This window comes from Larimichthys crocea, chromosome XVII, assembly GCF_000972845.2.
Source record: "Larimichthys crocea isolate SSNF chromosome XVII, L_crocea_2.0, whole genome shotgun sequence".
NCBI classification, from domain to species: Eukaryota; Metazoa; Chordata; class Actinopteri; family Sciaenidae; genus Larimichthys; species Larimichthys crocea.
This window is the reverse complement of record NC_040027.1, coordinates 24,669,969-24,678,344: the sequence shown is the minus strand read 5'-3', so window position 1 is coordinate 24,678,344 and position 8,376 is coordinate 24,669,969.

Here is an 8,376-nt window from a genome sequence, read left to right as displayed (position 1 = left end):
AGTTGTAACTATTGTATAAAATAGGTTACATAACCAATCAAAGTTTCCAGTGGGGTTAAATGTCCCATGCGTCCGTGGTGTATCGCCAGTAGTAAACTTTTACTCAGGCCTGTCCTCACCTTCAGGCTAGTTTATGATGAAAGACATGACTTCTTTGGGTGTTTTGAAGAATTGTCGTCTACCGTCGTGGAGAATTCTCAACGTTGCAGGATGGAACAGAGCAAATGGTATCTTCCTGGCCGCGAGCTCTTTCTTCACCTGATCGTATTACTTCCGGCGTTTGGCTACAGCAGGGCTCACGTCAGGGAAAAGCATGACAGGTGTGCCATCATGTTAAAAAGTGTTCCGCTCCTTTGAGCAGCAGCGCGCAGGACCCTCTCTCTGTTTGGTGGTCTGGAGAAGAGTGCTCTGTGCGCCCACTCTATGATGTGGGGTTCACAAACCTCCGGTAGATTTATGACTGAACTAAGTTATGCCCGCCGTAGTTTTCAGTTGATCAACTTTTTCAAGCAGGTGTTCATTCTGTTTACATAGGCTGAGCACTGTTTTGTTCAGACCCACTAGCATATCCTCCGCATCGCTGATGTGGTTCTCTGCCTGCGTAACTCTCGTAAACAGGCCGTTCATTGTTTTGTCCAGATTCGTGATAGCATTATTAATTTCCGTCAGCTTGGAATCAAGTTGGGTGGCGAGTTTTTGGTTTCCTTCCCATATCTCTCTGAGAATGTGAGCCGAGCTCTCACCTGGGCTCCCTCCCTCTTCACCATGCTCGTCGTGTCGGATGCTTGCATGTGGATGGCTAGAGCTAGCTTTAGCACTTTTCACATCCATCTTTAGTGTAGGACCAGTGAGGTAATTTAACTTCCCTTTGGATCTGGTATTCATGCATTTACTTAAAGTCGACTTTAGTTTAGAGTTTGGTATGGTAAAAATCAGTCAAAGGATAATTTTAACTGGGTGTTGTCGGGAGCTCTCGGAGGCACGTCCGTCTACCCTCGCTGCATCCACGTGACTCTGACACACGCACGAAAGTATCTTGTTCATTTTTTCTGCAAAGCATGGCACTGTACAAGGTTGACTATGATGTTTGCTTATAGCAAAATGTGTGTATGAAGCCCCTGGTGTCTTGTGGATGTGTAGCAATAAGAGAGAAACAACAGCATTTTATTCATTTGTCAAAAAGCAGCAGCTTTCACCACCTTTGGAGCTCAGCTTTTGCTGTTTAGGGTTTGGCTTTGTTTCTGTTCATCAACAGATTTTCACATCACGGTTTATGACAAGGTTAGTGACTTGGGAGAGCTTTCAGAAGTTTTCACGTTTTTTTGGTTACAATAACATTAATCAAATCAGTAAAAAAAAAAAAAATTTTATTTTCACAAAAAATGCTTGTATTTCAACAGCATATTGCACTAGAACTATGCACAGCAGCTTCAGTCCTGTACAGAGATGTATAGTAACGAAGTGGAACTACTTAAGTACTGTACTTAAGTACTAAAATGCAGTATCTGTACTTTTTTGGAGTATTATTTTTTTCCCCAACTTCTACTTTTACTGCACTACATATTTTGATAAATTTAATACTTTTACTCTGATACATTTTCATGTGCTGAATTGTTACTCGTTACTATTGTAGTCCAGCCGGACACGTGTGATGACAAGGCGTATTGAACAAACTGCATCTATTGCTGAACGTTTAGTTACAGGACTCGGTTACTGTCGGCCGTAACCACGCCAAAAAAACAAACAGAAACAGTCCCGGTCTCACACATCAACCTCGCTCGTGCGCCCGTACTTCATACACTGACACCCAGGTGCGCTCTCTCTCTCACCTGCTCCCCGGCCCCCTCGCTCTCGCATTCATTTAGGCCCGCCAAACTTATCCACATCCAAAAAATAAAAATATATCTTACAAAGATATGTGTCTCATCACTGTGCGATGAAAACTCAGCGAGCTAGCCCCCAAAGAGTAGCAACAAAACCCACAAAATGACACAGTATGTCTGATCTTTGCTGTTTCGTGTCAAAAGTTTTATTCCAGCATGAGAAACGCTGCTAATGTCTCCTGCTAATGTCTCTGCTAATGTCTCCTGCAATGTCTTGTAATGTTCCCTGCTAATGTCTCTGCTTTAGTTTGAATCAGTCACGAGCTCCTGGTTGTTACATAAAGACAAAAGCTTTGACAGTGAGTGTGACCTCTTGCGATATATACCTTTGGGTTTACTTCATTCGGATCGTCCTTGGTGGGTCAAAGGTAACGTGGCGGTACTAATAGATTCTCCCGACTCTGATGGTCGACAGGTGACAGGTGTCAATCATCCACACTCTGTGTTGTTTTAGCCTTAGCAGCACCGCTAGTGCTACCTGCTGCTTCATATTCTTTAATACCGCTTGTTTCAAACATCGCGCCATATTAAAACTCGAAGTCTTCTTTCTTGTGCCACATGTGGTGAAGACATGTTCCTATTAGTCTGGCAGAGACGGGGCCGGCTGGGTCCTCCAATAAGCGCGCGATAACTTTTGGGGCTCCTCAGCCTCAAACGTCTGATGAATGAACATGTTTAAAAAATCAGCTGAAAAGTTAAATTGTGTAAAGTTGAAAAGTGAAGCTTTTTTTTAACAAAATATGTTTAAATATATTCAATGTGTTCAAAGACACACAAGATGCAAGTCAAAAAGTTTGCCCACCCCTGATTTAGACGATTCCACGACCATGGGAAATCACAGAACTCGACCATGAAAATTGTAACACTGTAACATTAGAAGTTGTGCCTTAATAAATATTTGAAATATATAACACCAGTACTTCTACTTTTACTTTTACTTTTACTTTTCAGTACTTGAGTGCCATTGTTTACATACTTCACTTGCAATACTTAAGTACAAAACATTTTGAATACTTTAGTACTTTTACTTAAGTATGGTGTTTAAAGAAACATCAACTTCTACTCAAGTCAGTTTTTTGATATAGCACTTGTACTTCTACTCCACTCCTCTACTCAGTACTTTATACATCTCTGGTCCTGTATTGTTGCAGAATAAATTTCACCTTAAATTAAAAAAAGGGGCTATTGAGCTCTTTAGGGGTCCTTTTAGGTCCTGTAGAAGTTGAGTATCAACTCAAGCTTTTTACTCAAGTAGAAGTGTAAAGTACTGGCACGTGTAAAAGTTTTAAAGTATAAAGGAAAAGTAATGTAAAGGCATTAGGCATACTGTAAAGCCATCAAATGTTATAGGCCCAGTGCCTCGTGGCCATAGTGCTCTACACGACCTCCCCCCAAAAAACATCACATCAGGCCATAAGACTATATGTTATATTAAATGTTAATATTGAAAATTGGGATGCACTAGGCTACCTGTTTTAGCCTCATATATGCCCAGTGAAAATGAATGCTTTTAGTATATGCAATACATTAAGAACCATACTTATAGTGTTGCTACTGCGATTAATGTGTTTCATGGAGCGAAGATATGATGACTAGATATGACTATAAGTAAATAAGTAAATAAATATTGTAATGGTATACATGCTATGCTATGTATAACACTATACACTATACAGTATAGTGCTGTCAAAATTAATGATTAATCCAAGTGATTCATCAAAAATAATAACTCCTCTCATAAAAAACAACAACTCAGATTTCTCTTGAGTTCTCTTGAGTCTCTGCTACGAACATTTTCGCACTAGGCTACATAAATTCTCCTTGCTTGCGTGTGACATGATTTGTAATGTGCAGGGGCGATGCATCACGTACAAAACCGATAGTGTTCAGAATGGTATATATTATACTTTGATGACTGATGTGCTTTCAACTTCGCACAGGAAGGTCTGGTGTCCTTCATCATCTACGACTGTTGCCTACACCAGAACTCAGCACCTTTCTAACTGTACGAATTTGACGTTCCCAAATGCCGCCGTGATGAGACGCAGCAGGTGGGTTGAATAACCACTGCACTCCTTTCTGCATCATGGCTTCATTTTTACGGGACTGGTCCAGTTCTTTTAACGCCTGTCTTAGCTCTCTCTCTGCACCGACCAGATTTGTGCCATTGTCGGAACGGATGACTGACACTTGTCCTCGTCTGGCTTGGAAACGGCGTAGAGCATTAATACACGATCAGTGTCAAGAATGGTGACTTCTATATGCACTGCTCTGACTGTCAGGCATGTGAAAAGCACTCCATAACGCTTGACCTTGGCACGTCCTCTTTTGATCTCGAAAGGACCAAAATAATCCATGCCTCTGTTTGTAAAAGGCGGTTCAGGAACAGACGGTCTACTGGCAAGTCTGCCTTTTCTTTCTCCGGCCTTTGCACACAGCCTTTGCAAGGTTGCACTCTGAGATCACAGTTCTTGCTGCTGCATTTGCTTTAGGTATCCAATAACGTTGTCTAATCTCGCAAGACATGTTCTTCCCACGTGTCCCGTTTCCTGGTGGATGTGATGTAAAATAAGGTGGGCTATCCTGTGTTGTTTATGCAGAAGTACAGGATGCTTGGCCTCCTCAGGCATCGCTGATCTGTTCAGACGCCCCCCTACTCTCAACACACCGTCTTGTAAATATGGGTCCAATTTGAGAATTTAACTGTTTCTTTTCACATGAGAGTTCCCTTGATGTAGAACTTTTATTTCTTCAGCATAGGTCTGTTTCTGACTATGCTTGATCAGTTCCATTTCAGCTTTGGATAAACCCTCAACGGTAAGCATTTTCTTTTCCAAGTTCGTCTTACAAATAATCATTTGTTCTTTAACCATTCGTCTGCATTTCTCTGTGTCATGTTCAGACTGTTGCAAAGCCTTCTAGAATGCTCTTCTTTTCCTACTGAGGTACCGCAGCAACTCTTTCAAGCACAGAAGGTTGCTCTGGCCACTCCTTCTGATTGCTCAAGAAACTAGGCCCATGAAACCAATTCTTACTTGACATGAAGCTCTCGATCTTTAGGCCCCTGGACGCCTGATCAGCTGGGTTCTGAGTGGTGTTGACATACTTCCATTGAGCTATTGTGGTGGCTTCTCTGATGAAAGAAACACGATTTGCCACAAATGTCTTGAAACGAAGAGCATCATTTTCAATGTATTTTAGTACTGTCGTACTATCCGTCCAGAAGACCGAATCAGTCAAGGGAACTTGAAGTTCTTCTTTCAACATCCGGTCAACCTTGACTGAAACCATTGCAGCCGTCAACTCCATTCTTGGGATTGTAACCTGCTTAAGAGGAGCGACTCGGGACTTTCCCATCAAAAAGCAAACATGTTTCTCTTCTCACTCATTCGTCAACAAGAGGTATGACACAACCCCATATCCATCTTGACTTGCATCTGAGAAATGGTGGATTTGTGCAACCTTTGTGGGTCCAAATGAGCTAGGCTTGAAACATCTGCTCACACAGAGATCTGACAACTTGTCAAGGTCTGCTAACCACTTCTGCCATGTTCGTTGTGAGTTCACTGGAATTTCCTCATCCCAGCATTTTTTCTCTTTGCAGAGGTCTCTCAGAATAAGCTTGACGGGCAGGAGTAGTGGTGCAAGAAATCCCATCGGGTCATACACAGAACTAACAACAGATAGGATGCTTCGTCTTGTGCATGGCTTGTCTGACAGCTGAATCTTGAACTTGAAGCTATTAGAACTTGTGCACCACTGCACGCCTAATGCCCTTTCTACTGGTAGTTCATCATGCTGCAAGTCCAGGTCTTTAACTTCAGCTGCTGTTGCTTACCCACTTAGTTAAGTGGAACCCGCCTCTGCTACACAACTTCGTCAGCACTTTCACAAGATTAACAGCTTCATCTTCTGTAGCAACCGACTTCAAACAGTCGTCCACATAGAAGTTCTTAAGGAATGTCTGAGTGGCTTCTGGTGAAGTTGTTGTAGCTGCATCTTGTGCTGTTCTTCTTAGTGCATAAGAAGCACAACTGGGGATGACGTGGCTCCAAATAGGTGCACACACATCCTGTACTCTGCCACCTGCTCATTCAGATCAGCCACCAAAGAAAGCGCAACAGATCTGCATCTTCATCTGGAACCCGCACCTGGTAGAACATGGATTCAATATCCGCCATCAGAGCGACAGGCTCCTGCCTGAACCTAAGCAGCACCCCAATAAGGGTGTTTGTAAGGTCAGGCCCTTGTAGCAGTTTGTTATTCAGCGACATTCCCTGGTAAGTTGCCGCACAGTCAAACACGATCCTCAACTTTCTCTTTTTCGGATGATACACCCCGTGGTGCGGGATGAACCATACTCTTCCGTCACTGCAGCTCAATTGTTCATCTCCAGGATGCTGTTCGTAAAACCTTTATACTCTTGAAAGAAGTCTGAATTTCTATTTAACTTCCACTTCAAGGAGTTAAGCCTTTGCTCAGCTATACCACGGTTACGTGGCATCTTCACCTGGTCATCCTTCAGAGGCAGCTTAATGCAGTAATGGCCATCTGTAAGATGTGCTGATGTTGTCACAGTGTGCATAAACTGCTTGTCATGTTGTGATAGCTCTCGCTTGTCCTCACACCGGCGTTCTGGAAAATCAGCATCATAATGCTTCATCAACATGTCTTCTATGCTCAATACAGAAATGCAGTTAACAAAGAAATTCTGTCTTTCAGCATCATCAGATTCCTTCTCTTGGCATCTGCTGATGGGCCCATTGATTACCCATCCTAGAGCAGTCTTTACGGCATATGGACCGTCGCTTCGGCTGTTAATTATCTCCCATGGCTCCATAGCCTTGTAGGCATTGGCACCAATGAGAAGACTGATCTCTGCTTCCAGTTTTGGGAGATGAACTCGGTTCAGGTAAGACCAATTCTCCAAATCTTTCTTCTGTGGTATATTGGCTTTCTTTGCAGGTATGTCTGGGTGTGTATACACATTGGGCAGCTTGATGTAGTCTTGTCCATCTAAGCCACATACCTCTAGATCTGTTAGGACATAACTGCTCACTTTCTGTTCCGGTGACATGGTGTGAAGAATGTACTCTGTCTTTCTGCCTCAGATATTCAACTTCTTCGCCAAGTCCTCAGTACAAAAAGTCGCTGTGCTTCCTTGATCCAGGAATGCATAAGTTTTGATAATTCTTGTGCCCTTCTTGTGTTTTATCTGCACAGGTACAATGGGAAGGATGCATGCATTGTTCCCGGCCCCAGTATGTTCTACCTCTACCACACCCTGCAGACACAAGAGCATTCGTTACTTCGGCTGTGCCCTGAGAATTGTCATCTGCACTGTTCTTCTCTGATGTGCGATCTTCTTTTACGACATGCAGGATAGTAGGATGCTTAAAGGAACAGTCAGGGCATGAGCTCTTTTTCTTACAGTCCTTAGACAGATGACCTGCCGTAAGACAGCTAAAACAAAGCCCTTATGACTTTAGAAATTTAATTCTGTCTTTCAAAGACTGATCTTTGATCTTGTTGCACACATTCAGTGCATGATTCTTTTTGCAGTACAAACAGGGACTTTGAAAAGCATTGACTGACTTAACAGCTGAAGGCTTCTTCTCTGGTTGGCCTTTAGTGGCATCCTTGTCAGTAGCAGTCACACTTACTGCGAAGCTGCTCCTTTTAGATTCACCTTTTCCTGAATTGACCTTCTTCTTTGTGTTTCCCTGGTTACCTGTGGTTGTGTCCAGGATATCACCAAACAGTGGGTCATTGAAAATCTTGGCTTGATGGTAAACAAAGTCCACCAGATCAGGAAACCTAGCTCGTTTTTTCATTCTGTCTTGAATGTCGTAAGCAAAGCTTCTCCATTTCTCTTTCAGCTTAAATGGAAGTTTGGATAAGATGCACTTCATGTTGGTAGAATTGTTCATTTCGTCCATGTAGTCCACATCACTCAATGTGTTACAACATCCAATCAAGAACAAAGCGAAGGTGTTCAGTCCCTTCCTGTCGTCTGGCTTTATCTGAGGCCATTCCATTGCCTTCTTGATATAGGCATTGGCAATTATCAGTTCATCACCATAATGACGGTCAAGCAACATTCTAGCTTCCCTATAAGCCCTGTCTGGCCTCATGTGCTCACAGCTGCGAATGAGGTCAAGTGGTTCCCCACTCGTGAACTGTTCTAGGTAATACAGGCGATCTTGCTGGCTGTCTGTCTTGCTATCAATGGCATGCTCGAAGGCTCTTATGAAAGACCTATATGTCAGAGGATCTCCTGTAAACACTGGTATGTCTCTGTGAGGCAGCTGAGTCAGACTTTGTTGCTTGATGAGCATTTCAGTCACCTCGTTTGACGCTGCAATACTTGATAAAGGTCATCAGTAGAATCATCGTCAATGTATGCCTTGAAGATAACTTTCTTCTGACTGAAGAAAGAACTGACGCAGCTGCCTTAGGCTTGAGAGCAGGCAAAGGTTTACTAGCTCCATGA